The sequence below is a fragment of the Esox lucius genome, chromosome 11 (genome assembly GCF_011004845.1).
Source record: "Esox lucius isolate fEsoLuc1 chromosome 11, fEsoLuc1.pri, whole genome shotgun sequence".
Lineage (NCBI taxonomy): Eukaryota > Metazoa > Chordata > Actinopteri > Esociformes > Esocidae > Esox > Esox lucius.
The window spans coordinates 46,936,144-46,953,257 of NC_047579.1; the positions used below are offsets into that span (position 1 = coordinate 46,936,144).

Below are 17,114 nucleotides of genomic sequence, written 5' to 3' on the forward strand. Positions count from 1 at the left end.
ACTTCTAACTTAGATTGGTCTGTCCATAACACATTTTTCCAGTCTTCCTCTGTCCAATGACTGTGTTCTTTTGACCATCTTAATTTTTCTATTTTATTGGCCAGAAATGACCTTTTCTTTGCAATTCTGCCTGAAGCCCAGCATCCCTCAGTCCCCTCTTCACTGTTGATGTTGAGACTGGTGTTTTGTGGGTACTATTTAATGAAGCTGCCAATTGAGGACCTGTGACACGTCTGTTTCTCAAACAAGACACTCTAATGTATTTGTCTTCTTGCTCACTTGTGCACAGAGGTCTCCCACTCCTCTTTCTATTCTGGTTAGAGCCAGTATACACTGTTCTGTGAAGGGTACACAGTGTTGTATGAGATCTTCAGTTACTTGTCAAGTTCTCGCATGAAATACCCTTGGTATCAAGAATAAACAAGAATAAACTATTTCAAAAGACAATTCTTTGTTTCTGGCCATTTTGTGCCTGTATTCAAACCCACAATTGCTGATGCTCCAGATACTCAGTTAGCTTATTGAAGTCCAGTTCTAATATATATTTAATCAGCACAGCAGTTTTCAGCTATGCCATCAATTATCCTTTTCAAATGATAAACTTGGATTAGCAAACACAACTTTCTATTGGAGCAAAGGAATGATGGTTGCTGTTAATGGGCCTTTTATTTTTATATATATATATATATATATATATATATATATATATATATACACAGTGGGGAGAACAAGTATTTGATACACTGCCGATTTTGCAGGTTTTCCCACTTACAAAGCATGTAGAAGTCTGTAACTGTGAGTGATGGAATCTAAAACAAAAATCCAGAAAATCACATTGTATGATATTTAAGTAATTTGCATTTTATTGCAAATTATTTGATACATCAGAAAAGCACAACTTAATATTTGGTACAGAAACCTTTGTTTGCAATTACAGATAATCGTATGTTTCCTGTAGCTCTTGACTAGGTTTGCACACACTGCAGCAGGGATTTTGGCCCACTCCTCCATACAGACCTTCTCCAGATCCTTTAGGTTTCAGGGCTGTCGTGGGTAATACGGACTTTCAGCTCCCTCCAAAGATTTTCTATTGGGCTCGGGTCTGGAGACTGGCTAGGCCACTCCAGGACCTTGAGATGCTTCTTACGGAGCCACTCCTTAGTTGCCCTGGCTGTGCGTTAGGGGAACTTTCATGTGCGCTGCAGGATTTTAATCCATAGATTTTAATTGCATGGTGCCCCAGACCGAAGGAGATTGACCGTCATCTTGAACTTCTTCCATTTTCTAATAATTGTGCCAACAGTTGCCTTCTCAGCAAGCTGTTTGCCTATTGTCTTGTAGCCCATCCCAGCCTTGTGTAGGTCTACAATTTTATCCCTGATGTCCTTACACAGCTCTCTGGTCTTGGCCATTGTGGAGAGGTTGGAGTCTGTTTGATTGAGTGTGTGGACAGGTGTCTTTTATACAGGTAACGAGTTCAAATAGGTGCAGTTAATACAGGTAATGAGTTGAAAACAGGAGGGCTTCTTAAAGAAAAACTAACAGGTCTGTGAGAGCCGGAATTCCTACTGGTTGGTAGGTGATCAAATACTTATGTCATGCAATAAAATGCAAATTCATTATTTAAAAATCATACAATGTGATTTTCTGGATTTTTGTTTTAGATTTCGTCTCTCACAGTTGAAGTGTACCTATGATAAAAATGGCCGACCTCTATATGCTTTGTAAGTAGGAAAACCTGCAAAATCGGCAGTGTATCAAATACTTGTTCTCCCCACTTTTTATACATGTATACAGTTAAGTGGCTATTTATTTTGTCAATTTGATTAAAATATTATTTGTTTGAAATGTAAAACATTTTGATAATTAAATTGTTCATCATAAATTTCAGTTTGAAATAAATCATAATGGTTGACCATAACTGTATGGAATGCTTTCATCTAATATTAGCCATCAGTCATTTGTATATTGAATAAAGAAATTAAATATTATAGGCAAGGGGTCTCTAAACAGTTCCATGGAGGGCAGAGTGTCTGCAGGTTTTTGGTTTTTCTAATAAATTGGTTCCCAGTTCACACCTAAACAACCAGGCGAGGGTAGAAACTAACCAATTAGTAACCTAATTAGCCAATCAAATACAAGGTGAGAGCGAAAACCTGCAGACACTCAGCCCTCTGTGGAACTGTTTGGACACCTCTGTTATAGGCCTTCACTGGTGTATCATTACTAGTTAGTTATGGACGGAAATGGTACATATTTGTATTTAATTATTACAGTGGATAGAAAAAGTCTTTTACATCCAGGTTTTTGGATGTAAAAGAATGAGACAACGATAATGTGACCTATAATGTGACCTTTTAATGTGACCTATAATGTGAACAATTCAATTGAAAAACAAACTGAAATCTTCGAGGGGGAAAAATAAAGCTGTGCACAGGAGATGTCCTCGCAATCTGAGAGATTTGGAGCGCTTTTGCAAAAAAGAGTGGGCAAATATTTCCACGTCAAGATTTGCCATGCTAAAAGACTCCCACCCAAAAACACTGAGTGCTGTAATAAAATCAAAAGGTGTAACAACAAAGTATTAGTTTAAGGGTGTGCACACTTATGCAACCAGGTTATTGTGAGTTTTTTATTTTACCCCCTCAAAGATTTCAGTTTGTTTTTCAATTGAATTGTTCATGTTATAGGTCACATTAAAGGTGTAAAAAGTTCTGATATGATTTATCTTTGTCTCATTCTTTTACATCACAAGAACCTGGCATTTTTACAGGGGTGGTGTAGAATGTTAATATCCGCTGTATGTGTTTTATCCATGTTTCCTTATTGTGATGTTTTCTCCCTCGTGTTGAAAGTAGCACAATTGGGGGAAGTGTCTGGTTTATCCTTGAATTACAGAGTTTCCTGTTTCTCTCCAATATTTCCTGTCTATTTACCTGATGGACTTATGGAAAGTACTTAATTTCTAAACCAAGTGATGTGGGCCTTTTCAGAGTGGTAACGTTGGGAGGACATTAAAATCCCACAGACGAGGGGTGCCGTAGTGTTTAGCTCAATCCACAAATAATATCACTGTAGGTTGAGACAGAGTTTCAGCAAGATTGGAGAGCATACCTTATCAGGCTCTTTGACATGGGAGCCAGTAATCACCATACAGTATTACACAGGGTGCAGATGGGATGATACCAAAGATCTCTGTCCAATCAAGACATGAATCTGTTACATATCTGAAGAGGAACCCCAATCTAGTCACAGCAGCAGTCTGGACTAATGGAATTACAAAGTTAAAAACCGTTCTAGTTTATTTCTAAGCACTATGTTGTCCTTTAGCCCATTGTCCAAGTTGTCCATGGTGAAACGTTTAATCGGATCTCAGTTACTGTGGTGATGATTAAGCCATCCCAGGGAATTTGAACACTGGGCATATTTACAGTATGCCAGCTCCTGTATAAGAATGGGGAGGCAAAGAGCAAGGAGAGACAGAATAATATGCAGAGGAGTAATGGACTGCTGACAGAACAAACAGTGTGTGCGTGGTACATAAACAACCATTGGTATTCCAGTCATGTCTCAGACACCCAGTAGGCTGGTGTCCCGAAACACTGAGTTAATTTTTCTGTGTTATCTATCTTGCCTGCAGCCACCACTGTTCTATGTTCCAAAACAAATAATAAAAAAATGAATGCAAATAGTGTCAAATGGATGGATTATCAAACATGTTATTGACCACAAGCTAGTGGTGTAAAGGGGATACATGCAGTTTATCCAATTTCTGTTGAAAAAAGCATATCCTGTATTATATATTTTATACAGCAACTGGTGAACGGAGTTTACCAACCACTTCCACCCCACCAGCCAACAAAGCGTGTTCATCTCCACTCAGGAGTGTGTATCCAAACAGCAAAGACAGAGTAAGCAAAGGGCATTCAGTAAAAAGGTGAACTATGCTACTTATAATACTGAAAGTCTATATTTTGGAGTCTATATCTTTCAAAACATATGCTCAAGTACATTTGTCATACATGGCCGTGTTATGGAATTTCAGACAGCAAATTGTGTATTTTTCATATAAATTATTTACATGAGACAGTAAAGTACTGAGACAGTAGAGTCAAAACTGCTATTTTTGCTGTACATTTTTGCTAAAATACACTGAATATGAAGCAAAAGTGAATGTCACCTTTAATTTCTATTTAGTTTCAACAATTTTGTTTTAATTTACCAACTAAGAATATTAGTGCTGTCAGAGTGCTGTCAGAGTGCCCCCCCCGACCCATTTAATGTACATGTGTAGTGTGATCATTTTTTTTCTTAAATTGAATGCCTGCAAAACATAGTTACCAAATTGAAGAGAGATGTTCAGACCTCCAGCTGAGAAAACCAATATCAACTTTCTGCTCTGTCCGCTCTGTCAAGCTTGTACAAGGATATCAAGGCTGTTTCTGTCAAATTATGTTGAAAGAGTCAGATTGTTGATATCAGGAGAAAACTATGTTTCTTGTAAATATGGGTATCCAGAGAAAACACTGGATTTTAACAGACGAATTCTCCAAAGAAATTATGAACTTTACAAAGTTTCATACCTACAGTGACATCCGAATTGGCTTTATCATGATTGGATTTCACAGAATCAATGTACGTGACATGTCTAAGATTCCCCTGTAAGACCAATATTTAAAATATACAAATTACTGCAATTTGTTTTTGAATGTTTCAAATTACTGCAAGCATGTTAGGCGAAACAAACTTGCATTATCAAGTTCACTGGGCACAGAAAACCGTAACAGAGGTTATGTTGTGAAAATGTGTATAGCAGGTCCCCCAGTAAGTGAAAATAACTTGTATGTAGCCAAGGTGACCTTTGACCTTTCTGAACTTTAAAACTATGTATATTTTTATAGTTTGTGTCCGGGATTCCTGTACCTGTATCCAGGGCCGTCAGCAGGAATCCTGGGGTCCTTGTAAAGATGTAGGCTGTACCTGGTCATCCTCACTTACAGACAACATTGATATTATTACGATCCGTAAATCATGCCCACCTTTCCCCGCGCTGGCGATGGCCATGCCTGATACCTTGTATACGGTCAAACACACAGGTGTGGGGCGAGGCCACACATTTGCCTCTCTCCACAAAGTTTCCTATGGACCAGAAGGTCAGTTTGCATCTCAGTGTAATCAGACGTTTCCAAAAAAGAAAGAAACAGGGTTGTCAAACATTGTACAACCCCATTTCCAAAAAAGTTGGGACACTGCGAAAAATGCTGATAAAAACAGAATGCAATGATGGGCAAATTGTTTATCCCTGTGTTTAACTGAAAATAGTCCAATGACCACATATCAGATGTTGAAACAGAAATGTTTTATTGTTTTTGGAAATATACTTGCCCATTTTGAATTTGATGCCAGTAACACATTTAAAAGATTTGGGGACAGTGGTATGTTTACCACTGGGTTGCATCACCTCTTCTTTTAACAATACTCTGTAGACATTTGGGAACTTAGAAGACCATTTGCTGTAGTTTTGAAAGTTGAATGTTGTCCCATTCTTGCTTGATATAGGATTGCAGCTGCTCAACAGTTCAGGGTCTCCTTTGGTCTGGACTGCGCAGGGGGCCAGGCTTTTGTGATATGTGCACAATGTGGTTTGGCATTGTCCTGCTGAAATAAGCAAGGCTTTCCCTGAAAAATACGTAATCTGGATGGCCGCACATTTTGCTCCAAAAACTGTTTAAATTGTTCAGCATTTACGGTGACTTCCCAGATGTGCAAGTCACCCATGCCATGTACACTAATGCAACCCCCGTACGTCACGGATGCTGGCTTTTGCACTTTGCGCTGATAAGAAGCCGGATGGTCCTTCCCTTCTCTAGAGAAAATAATTTCACATTTTGATTCGTCAGACCAGTTTTCCACTTTGCCTCAGTCCATCTAAAATGAGCTTGGGCCCAGAGAAGGCAGTGGCGTTTCTGGATCTTGTTTATATATGGTTTCTTCTTTGCATTGTAGAGTTTTAACTTGCATTTATGAATGCTGCAACATACTTTGTTCACAGACAATGATTTTCAGAAGTGTTCCTGAGCCCATGCAGTGATTTCCACTACAGAATCATGTCTGGTTTTAATGCAGTGCCGTCTGAGGGCCTGAAGATCACGACCATCCAATATTGGTTTTCGTCCTTGTCCCTTGCATACAGAGATTACTCCAGATTCTCTGAATCTTGTAATGATATTGTGTACCGTAGATGGTGAGATCCCCAAATTGCGTTGTGATACGTAATTCTTGAATTGTGGCCCACGCATTCTTTATTTGCCCACGCAGTCTTTCACAGAGTGGTGAACCCCTCCCTATCTCTCTGGAATGATCTTTTAATACCCAATAACGATACTGGCCTAATTAGTTGTGTGATATTCGTTTTTTTGCATTACACAAGTGTTGCTGGCATCAAATTCAATGTGAGCATTTGTTTTCCAAGAAACAGTAATATTTGTTTCAAAATGTGATATTTTGTCTTGGTACTATTTTCTACTGATTTGCATCATTGAATTCTGTTTTTTTTCACAGCATCCCAACGTATTTTCTCCAACTTTGGGAACGGGGTTCAAGTCAACTTTCTGTACATTGTGTGTATTCTGTCATATTCTGTGTGTCACTAACAGTACATTTACAACAAATAAAATGATAGCACTGCACCTTTTTCTTTCCTTTCCAAAAATGTCGAGAAGGATGGGTTTGAGTGAGGAACAGAAGGGTTAAAATTAAGAGACCACTGCAAATTGAACGCTTCTGTTCCTCACTCAAAACCTTCCTTCTTAACATTTTTGGAAAGGAAAGAAAAAGGTGCAGTGGTCTCTTAGTTTTTTCAGGAGTTGTATCTGTGTGTGTTTGTGCACATGTGTGTGTGTGTGTGTGTGTGTGATCCAGACCAAGTCCAGTCTGATTGATATGTAATGCCACAATACACTGATAGAGTGGTCATGTGTTCTGCTGTCACTCTAAATTCCATGTCATTTGTGGAGACCCAGTCTTTTCTCACCTCTTTGAGTTACAATAAACTGTTTGGTAGTTAAAGTTTAATAAACCAAATTGAACAAGTGAAAGATAGCTAATAAAAATAGTTACATATTGAATCTATAAAGCATTCTAGTGATTTCTAACAATCCGCTTATTGTTCATTTAATTCCTGACCTCTGTGAAATATGATCATGTAGAATAGCCTGCGTGTGTTAAACAGAAGTCTTTGTGTCTTTGGATTTCTCATGGCTCTTCTGGCATCCATTTTCTTTCTCCTGGAATTTAGACGGAGGAACAGTGACTAGTTATAAATGATTTGGCTGCTCTCTTAGCTGGAATAGGGGGTATATTCCCAAACAGCATTTACAGTAGATTTCATATAGAGCATCTGGCAAAAACAAGAACTGAAACTGAAAAAAGGCTTCTAACTGAAAACCCACATATGAATCATGGTTTAGGAAAAACGTAATAGTCCCAGAACACCCCCTTTAAAAACATGTCTATAGACATGTCTATAAAACTGAGTTCCAGTCAGTGCCGTTAAGGGGCATTTAGGGTTATGCACCTTGCTAACATGCAGACATTTGTTGTAATGTTTTTACCTCGTTGGCACTGCCAAATTTGATGCAGTACATTTGATGCAGTACATTCACAGAGGAATTTGTTGTTGTTACATTGTTGACGATTCCCTCAGCACAGTGCAGTCGCCGGAAAAAGATGAGTCTCAACCTAACCCACAGACCTCACACAGTTGACACTGTCATGGAAAACAGAAGTTAGAAACTGGTCGTTTAATAAAAGCACACATTGTTTTACACCCTGTGAATGAGATGGGTACGTTTGAGACAGATACTGCTGACACAGCTGTTGTGTGTCCTGTCACTTGACCTTACAGTTGCAACAGATGCAAACCCAGAATAGTACCAAGAAGATAAGAAGTTGAATGGATTGAAACATCTGAAGAATGAGATGGCCACGTTTGAGGTAGATAATGCTGAATTAGCTGTTGTGTGTCCTGTCACTTGACCTTACAGTTGCAACTGGTGCAAACCCAAGACAGTACCAAGAAGATAAGATAATAAGATTTAAATATCTACTCAATCAAAATATTTCCTTTGGAATGTCTCCCTATAACAAACCAACAGGATAGAAACACTGATGCCTATAGCCAGTCATTTTAACACTTAAAGTATTCTCATGTTCCTTACTAGGCAGGTTAATAGGGGATTCTTAGGGTACTGTACCTGTGTTCAGACTTTTTTTTACTGTTTTTCCACAGTATAATACATTACAATACCATTTTTCTTTCCTTTCCAAAAAAGTTGAAAAGTAAGGCTTTGTGTGAGGAACAGAAGGGTTATAATTAAGAGACCACTGCAAATTGACACTCAAAACTTTCCTTTTTTTACTTTTTGGAAAGGAAAGACAAATGTGCAGTGGTCTCTTAATTTTTTCCGGAGCTGTATAATACCCCAAATACAGGTTTGTAGAAATATTGGCAAATGTTCTGTTTATCCTCAATTCAGACTATACCCTTTAAAAATCATCCCTACAGCTTTATGATGCTACCACCATGCTTGACCATAGAGATGGTATTGGCCAGGTGATGGGTAATGCCAGGTTTCCTTCGGGTTTCATCCAGGTGGGATGCTTGGCATTCAGGCCTGCTCAACAGTTCGGGGTCATAATGTGCCAAATGTTTTCCATACAGTGTCACATGTCCCTCTGGTGCTGATCCTTCCCCTGGCTTATCACAGCTCCAGTGGTATACGTCACTGGCCTTTTAGCCACCACCGTTTCCCATCCATTTTGAACGCGCCCCCGACTGTCCTGTTTCATTACTCACACCTGGTTCTCATTCCCCGATCGGTACATGTATAAATGTTCCCTCTGTTTCCCCATGTCCTTTTTTGCTGTATTGCAAATGCGCTGCCAAGTGTGTGTGAGAAAAGTTCCTGTAGCTATAGCTCCGTATCCTGTAGTAAGTGTCCCGTATGTACATGTAGCAACTGAAAACGTTCTTGTCTGACTTTGCAAATCAGTGTCAGTCAAAGATAAATATACAAGTATAATGTATGTTACAAGTGGGTCGTACAAATGTGCAATAAAGGCAAATGCAATTACAAATGGCAATTCTAAATGTGCAATGAAGGCAAATTGAAGGTAGCATGTGCAACTGTAATGCAAGGATAGCAGAAATGAGGTTCCCGAGGTAGACATGTACATGTAACAACTGAAATATTTCCGTATCAGCAGTGCCAGAGTCCAGCAGTACAAGGAGAGTAGTGCAACAAGGTCCCTGAGGGGCAGTACTAAGTGGTGGGTGGGTGGTTATGGTTAGTGCTTGGGTACAGAGTTCAGCACTGTTACAGTGGATGGGTTGAAATTGTTCCTGATCCTTCTGCTGTGGGAACGAAGAGACCGGAACCCCCTGCCTGATGGCAGGAGGGCAAACAGATTGTGACATGGATGTGAAGGGTCCCTGATGCCATGCGCTCTATGTAGAGCCACATGCACTGGAGATCTACGACGGTTGCGAGTTGGTCACCAGTGATGTGTTGGGCGGTTTTCACCACCCGTTGCAGGGCCTTCCAGTCGACCACGGAGCAGCCGCCAAACCACACTGTGGCGGTTAGTCAGAAGGCTCTCGATTGTGCAGCGGTTCACAAGGATCTAGAAAGAGAGGTGGAATTTGAAGCTGGGCACACGCTCCACCTCAGAGGGACATGACTGCACCCTTTAGACTTCCTGTCATCTACAATGAGCTCCTTGGTTTTCTTTGCGTTGAGGGTCAGGTTAGTGTCAGCGCACCACGCCGCCAGGCACTTGACCTCCTCCCTGTAGGCTGACTCGTCACTGTCACTGATCAGGACTACCACCGTGGTGTCTTCTGCGAACTTGATGTTGGTGTTGGAACTGTGTACAGGAACACAGTCGTGGGTGAAGAGGGAGTACAGGAGGGGGCTCAGCACATAGCCTTGTGAAACACCAGTGTTCAGGATCAGGGTGGAGGAGGTGAGGTTGTCTAACCTGACAACCTCACCTCTGTCTGTTGGTTAGGAACTACAATGTCCAATTGCAGAGAGAGGGGCTGATCCCTAGGTTGTGGAGTTTGTTGACCAGCCTAGAGGGGATGACCGTGGTGAATGCTGAGCTAAAGTCTATGAACAGCATTCTCATATACAGTAGGTGTTGGTTTTGTCCAGGTGAGTCAGGGCAGAGTGTAAAGCTGTGGAGACGGCATTGTCTGTAGACCTGTTCGACCGGTAGGCAGACTGGTAGGGATCCAGTGTTGGAGGGAGGCAGGACTAAAGTTGGGCCAGGACTAGTCTTTTGAAACCCTTCATGATCGTGGGGATGGGTGCGACTGGTCAGAAGAATAGACGCAATTGACTGATTCATCACTGGCATCAATGGGTTAAACCTCACAAAACTGTGGGGCGCTGCACAGTCTGCATCAGTACTATAAATCTATAAATCAGTACCATAAATCTATAAATCTCAGCATTGACTGTGCTAGGCCAAAGAGAGGCTCTATGACACAACAGAACAAACGCTTCCCACAGTCCCCTGATGCACATTGGTTCCACAAAGAAGGCAAACAGCTGGTCACAGGAATGGAACCCCGGAGTCTGGGCCGAACATACATGCAGCCTCCACTAGTTATGAGATGAACGTGGCAAAATGCATGCAGCCTCCACTGGTTATGAGACGAACATGGCAGAATGCATGCAGCCTCCACTGGTAATCAGATGATCATGGCAGAATGCATGCAGACTCCACTGGTTATGAGACGAACATGGCAGAATGCATGCAGCCTCCACTGGTTATGAGACGAACATGGCAAAATGCATGCAGCCTCCACTGGTTATGAGACGAACATGGCAGAATGCATGCAGCCTCCACTGGTAATCAGATGATCATGGCAGAATGCATGCAGCCTCTACTGGTTATGAGACGAACATGGCAGAATGCATGCAGCCTCCACTGGTTATGAGACGAACATGGCAAAATGCATGCAGCCTCCACTGGTTATGAGACAAACATGGCAGAATGCATGCAGCCTCCACTGGCTATCAGACAAACATGGCAGAATGCATGCAGCCTCCACTGGTTATGAGACGAACATGGCAGAATGCATGCAGCCTCCACTGGCCATCAGACGAACATGGCAAAATGCATGCAGCCTCCACTGGTTATGAGACGAACATGGCAGAATGCATGCAGCCTCCACTGGCCATCAGACGAACATGGCAAAATGCATGCAGCCTCCACTGGTTATGAGACGAACATGGCAGAATGCATGCAGCCTCCACTGGTAATCAGATGATCATGGCAGAATGCATGCAGCCTCCACTGGTTATGAGACGAACATGGCAGAATGCATGCAGCCTCCACTGGTTATGAGACGAACATGGCAGAATGCATGCAGCCTCCACTGGCTATCAGACAAACATGGCAGAATGCATGCAGCCTCCACTGGTTATGAGACGAACATGGCAGAATGCATGCAGCCTCCACTGGCCATCAGACGAACATGGCAGAATGCATGCAGCCTCCACTGGTTATGAGACGAACATGGCAGAATGCATGCAGCCTCCACTGGTTATGAGATGAACATGGCAAAATGCATGCAGCCTCCACTGGTTATGAGGCGAACATGGCAGAATGCATGCAGCCTCCACTGGTTATGAGATGAACATGGCAAAATGCATGCAGCCTCCACTGGTTATGAGACGAACATGGCAGAATGCATGCAGCCTCTACTGGCCATCAGACGAACATGGCAGAATGCATGCAGCCTCTACTGGCCATCAGACGAACATGGCAGAATGCATGCAGCCTCCACTGGTTATGAGACGAACATGGCAGAATGCATGCAGCCTCCACTGGTAATCAGATGATCATGGCAGAATGCATGCAGCCTCTACTGGCCATCAGACGAACATGGCAGAATGCATGCAGCCTCTACTGGCCATCAGACGAACATGGCAGAATGCATGCAGCCTCCACTGGTTATGAGACGAACATGGCAGAATGCATGCAGCCTCCACTGGTAATCAGATGATCATGGCAGAATGCATGCAGCCTCCACTGGTTATGAGACGAACATGGCAGAATGCATGAAGCCTCCACTGGCTATCAGACAAACATGGCAGAATGCATGCAGCCTCCACTGGTTATGAGACGAACATGGCAGAATGCATGCAGCCTCCACTGGCCATCAGACGAACATGGCAGAATGCATGCAGCCTCTACTGGCCATCAGACGAACATGGCAGAATGCATGCAGCCTCCACTGGTTATGAGATGAACATGGCAAAATGCATGCAGCCTCCACTGGTTATGAGGCGAACATGGCAGAATGCATGCAGCCTCCACTGGTTATGAGATGAACATGGCAAAATGCATGCAGCCTCCACTGGTTATGAGACGAACATGGCAGAATGCATGCAGCCTCTACTGGCCATCAGACGAACATGGCAGAATGCATGCAGCCTCTACTGGCCATCAGACGAACATGGCAGAATGCATGCAGCCTCCACTGGTTATGAGACGAACATGGCAGAATGCATGCAGCCTCCGCTGGTTATGAGACGAACATGGCAGAATGCATGCGGCCTCCACTGGTTATGAGTCGAACATGGCAGAATGCATGCAGCTTCCACTGGTTAATTAGACAAACATGGCAGAATGCATGCAGCTTCCACTGGTTAATCAGACAAACATGGCAGAATGCATGCAGCCTCCACTGGTTATGAGACGAGCATGGCAGAATGCATGCAGCTTCCACTGGTTAATCAGACAAACATGGCAGAATGCATGCAGCCTCCACTGGTTAATCAGACAAACATGGCAGAATGCATGCAGCCTCCACTGGTAATCAGACAAACATGGCAGAATGCATGCAGCCTCCACTGGTCATCAGATGCAAATCCAGAAAAGGTCAAATGTCAAGGCTTGATTAGGCTGAGGAATAAAGACGAGCAAAAAGTGTCAAAACGTGGAGAACAAAACACGTTAGCTACTAGATAAAGTAAGAGTGATTTTGGCCTTCAAATGCACGGTTGTGTAATTCACTCCATAAAGGTCTAGTCATTCCTCCCTATTTCTATTGTATTTCTGAGTGATTCAGTGGTTGTTATTGCTCAATAATGGACTATTTCCTGTCTGAACATTCCTCCATTACATTTCCCCCAAAACATGGATCCTATCTAGCAAGATGTTCCTGGAAATAGGCGGGTGAGGGACTTTGTACCCCCTGAAGTACATAAGGAAACATAAGCTCAATGAAAAAACATTATAAAAGCCAGTATAAATAATGACTGGCATCAACATAATTCTTCAATCAGAGGCTTTTTCCATTTCCTGCTATTCTCTTCTGGTCTCCTCTTTCCCTGTTACAATTTCTTTCTAATATATAAATTCTTAGCAGAATTTAGAAATCCTCTCTGTTCTGGGAAATGGCTCTCTAGTTATATATGTATGCTGTGAAACAACCGTCTGCTGCAAAGAAAAATACTCCCCCTCTCCTCCCCCACATTCAGATGAATTGGATAAGGGAAAGGGGAGCTGCGACATGGGAGAGTGCTCCTGTTTCTCTGGGATCTGAGTTACCCCTCCTCTCTCTTCTAATCTGTGGGTTCTCCACCTAGGAGGTGCGCCAACATCTAATGGTTGGGATGGGGGATGTTAGGGGAGATGCAACTGAAAATATTTCTGTAGCTCGTCTCTATAACATTAAGAAGCTAAGGTACAACCTAAAATTGAGGAGTCAAAGGAACTGGACATTGCGTAGGAAAGTAGGAATGTGTGTTGTAATCACTGTGTGTAAAACGCAATGTCTTTAATTAAATCGAGGTTTCATATTAACTGTCATTAAAAAGAAACAAATGTGGTAGCTGAAGTAAGTTTGGAATATATGGTTTATTAGTAGTAGCATTAGTGTAACTGGTGTTAAATGGCCTAAAATATATAATGAATGAAGTTAAACAACACAACTGCCGGATGTTATCATTTCCTTAGTGTTGGAGGCAACACTCCAACACAAACTGTAGCTGGCTCACTGGCTCTTGGGAGTTGGGCACATGTAGGCTTTTGGTTTGAGGTCAGATACGGGATCAAATTGCACTGTGCTCCAATAAGCAATTGTCACATTCACACTTCATACTTCCAAGCAGAGAACACAGATGATCAGAAATTGCCTCTCCTACTTGCTCTTGTTGACCATTTCTAACACTTTCCTCACACGTTTTCTGAGTGGCTCACTCCAAACCCTCAAGATTACTCATTATCTATGATCCTAAAAGAATTTAACAGCATGCCTAATTGTTACTTGTAACTAACCAACCACCTAAGCCAGAAATATCATTTTGTTTCTAGTGGACACTGGTCACAAAACTTGTGGGGATCAATTTGTCATGTTTGACTCTCTTTGTGGGTAGGGTGAACAATAGTTCAAGACAGGGCTATACAAGAGCTCTCCTGGTGGTTGACCAGGACAATGATCAGGCATGCGTTCAGTCTTTGCGGTAGGGTGGATATCACCACTAGATGGCAGTCTCTTTCATCATATCAAACAACCTCTAACCAGATGCTAAAAAACATTCTGTGTCATTAGGGTGTTTATTATCCTGGGGAATAATAAATGTTTTTCTTATATGTCATCAGCAACCTTTTTGTAATGAGGGTGTATATGGAGAAGAGGGGAGAAGGTGGTTACAGATTTGGAAAACATCCACACTGGTGACCCAAGACAGACACTCTGAGGTCAGGAACCACACAGGGATACAATTAGTAATGTCAGAGTGCATGCATGCATGCATGCATGCATGCACACATGCACACACACACACAACTTCCTGTTCTTACATTCACCTTGCATTCATCACTATTAGCAGCGAAGGGCAAACATCGTCTCTGTTGTGGTCCTAGCCTTTCCCCTCTAAGTGAAGCCCTTGGAAAATAGGCCCTTCTTCTCTCTGTCAACAAACACGGCCGTGATATAAACACAGAGCTGCAGATAATGCCTCAGTGGGACACAGGGCAGAAAACGCGATTAATCAGGAAATTATTTATCTGAAGAAGAGATGGAGATGTAAGCATCTGGAAGATAGTGTATACAAATTGTGCTGTGAGGAGAAATCCTTGAGAAAAACAACATTGAATCATAAATGAAACCCAGCGCCCATAACATTTATTCCCTCCAAATGTTCAAGAGAGAAGATGTTTATGCAACCAGAACCTGAGATGATGTAAAACCTACATTATTTCCAGAGAGGAATCGAGCCACTGTAACGACATTTCTGCCTGATAATAGATAAGCAACAATAGTGAATTATTACAGTACATGACAACATTATGTGCCTCAATGGTTTAGTCAGACCGTTGGCTATATTGTGGTGGGTTTTAGACCAAAGAAAAGATCTTTACAGATGGTATAACACGTTAATCCTCTGTCAGTACTTTAAACATGGATCTTGGCTGTCTTTGTGGTTTAATTTTAGTCTGTTTGTTTTGGGTGCGCTTTAGCCTATGCTGCAGATGGACACATTCTCATAGAACGGCTCGTCCTCCGCCCGGACCTGGCCCTCTCTTGCCTGCCAAGATGTTGCTGTGTCTTCTCCTTCCATGTCTCCATACCCCAGTTATATACCATGTCTCTATTCTCCAGTCATATACCATGTCTCTATACCCCAATCATATACCATGTCTCCATACCCCAGTTATATACCATGTCTCTATTCTCCAGTCATATACCATGTCTCTATTCTCCAGTCATATACCATGTCTCTATACCACAGTTATATACCATGTCTCCATACCCCAGTTATATACCATGTCTCCATACCCCAGTTATATACCATGTCTCTATTCTCCAGTCATATACCATGTCTCTATTCTCCAGTCATATACCATGTCTCTATACCCCAGTTATATACCATGTCTCCATACCCCAGTTATATACCATGTCTCCATACCCCAGTTATATACCATGTCTCTATTCTCCAGTCATATACCATGTCTCTATTCTCCAGTCATATACCATGTCTCTATACCCCAGTTATATACCATGTCTTCATACCCCAGTTATATACCATGTCTCCATACCCCAGTTATATACCATGTCTCTATTCTCCAGTCATATACCATGTCTCTATACCCCAGTCATATACCATGTGTTCATACCCCAGTCATATACCATGTCTCCATACCCCAGTCATAAACCATGTCTCCATACCCCAGTTATATACCATGTCTCCATACCCCAGTCATATGCCATGTCTTCATATCACAGTCATATACCATGTCTCCATTCCCCAGTCATATACCATGTCTTCATACCCCAGTTATAAGAGAACGTCTCTGCCATGACCTGGGCCCTTCTGAGGTTCCACACCGGGGACCTGTAAGAACCTAAGGATGAAAATATGTTTTTTTTAAGTAATTTAAGTAATTTAACAGACAATTCTACCCAGAGGGTCTTTAAAGGAGCTGTTGAGTGTTTGCTTTTGACACGTGTTTTCATACCGGCCCCCAGGGTGGGAGGGAGGACACACTAATACAAGTAGGCTTGCAAGACTAAAGTGACTTGCTATTGATCTTCTACGGTGGATGGATGTTAATCATTCCAGACTGTCCGATACACCAAGAGAGAAAGGTGGGAGGAATGAAGGCCCCCTACTGAGTAGCAGACCAAGGTAAAGAGATACCCCCACAATAGTTACAGCCAATAACCAAAGCCCTTTATCCTGTGGACGCAGACATTTGGAAACTCTATAAGACCGTCACTAACCATCTGGAGAAAGGAGAGCACTGGGGTTTTCACATATGCTTTTGAGCTTATCTGTGTAGGGAAATACTACCAGAATGAGGTGTATGTAGCGAACCCTTCTGACTGGCCCAAAGGGATGACAGGTCAGAGATTATTTTCTGAAAGGGAAAGAAGTAAAAAGAACTTTACGACCGGCTCAGTGGGAGCATGAAAGGGGCTCCTGGCCACTCCCACTCACAGAGGCCTCCTGGGCACCATCAACGCCCAGAGACTTGGGGCACCTCCAAACTAGGTTAAGGGGTGGAGAATATACAGCATCTGGAAGCCA

General features: G+C 42.2%; 1 long non-coding RNA gene across 1 annotated transcript; it reads right to left on the bottom strand.

The window, feature by feature from the left end:
- Window positions 1-5,093: 5,093 nt before the first annotated feature.
- Window positions 5,094-8,219, bottom strand: LOC105027798. Its single transcript, XR_829324.3, has 3 exons — window positions 7,614-8,219; window positions 7,186-7,286; window positions 5,094-5,139 (listed from the first exon to the last, which is right to left on the bottom strand). It is a non-coding gene; the product is annotated as an uncharacterized LOC105027798 (long non-coding RNA).
- Window positions 8,220-17,114: the final 8,895 nt, after the last annotated feature.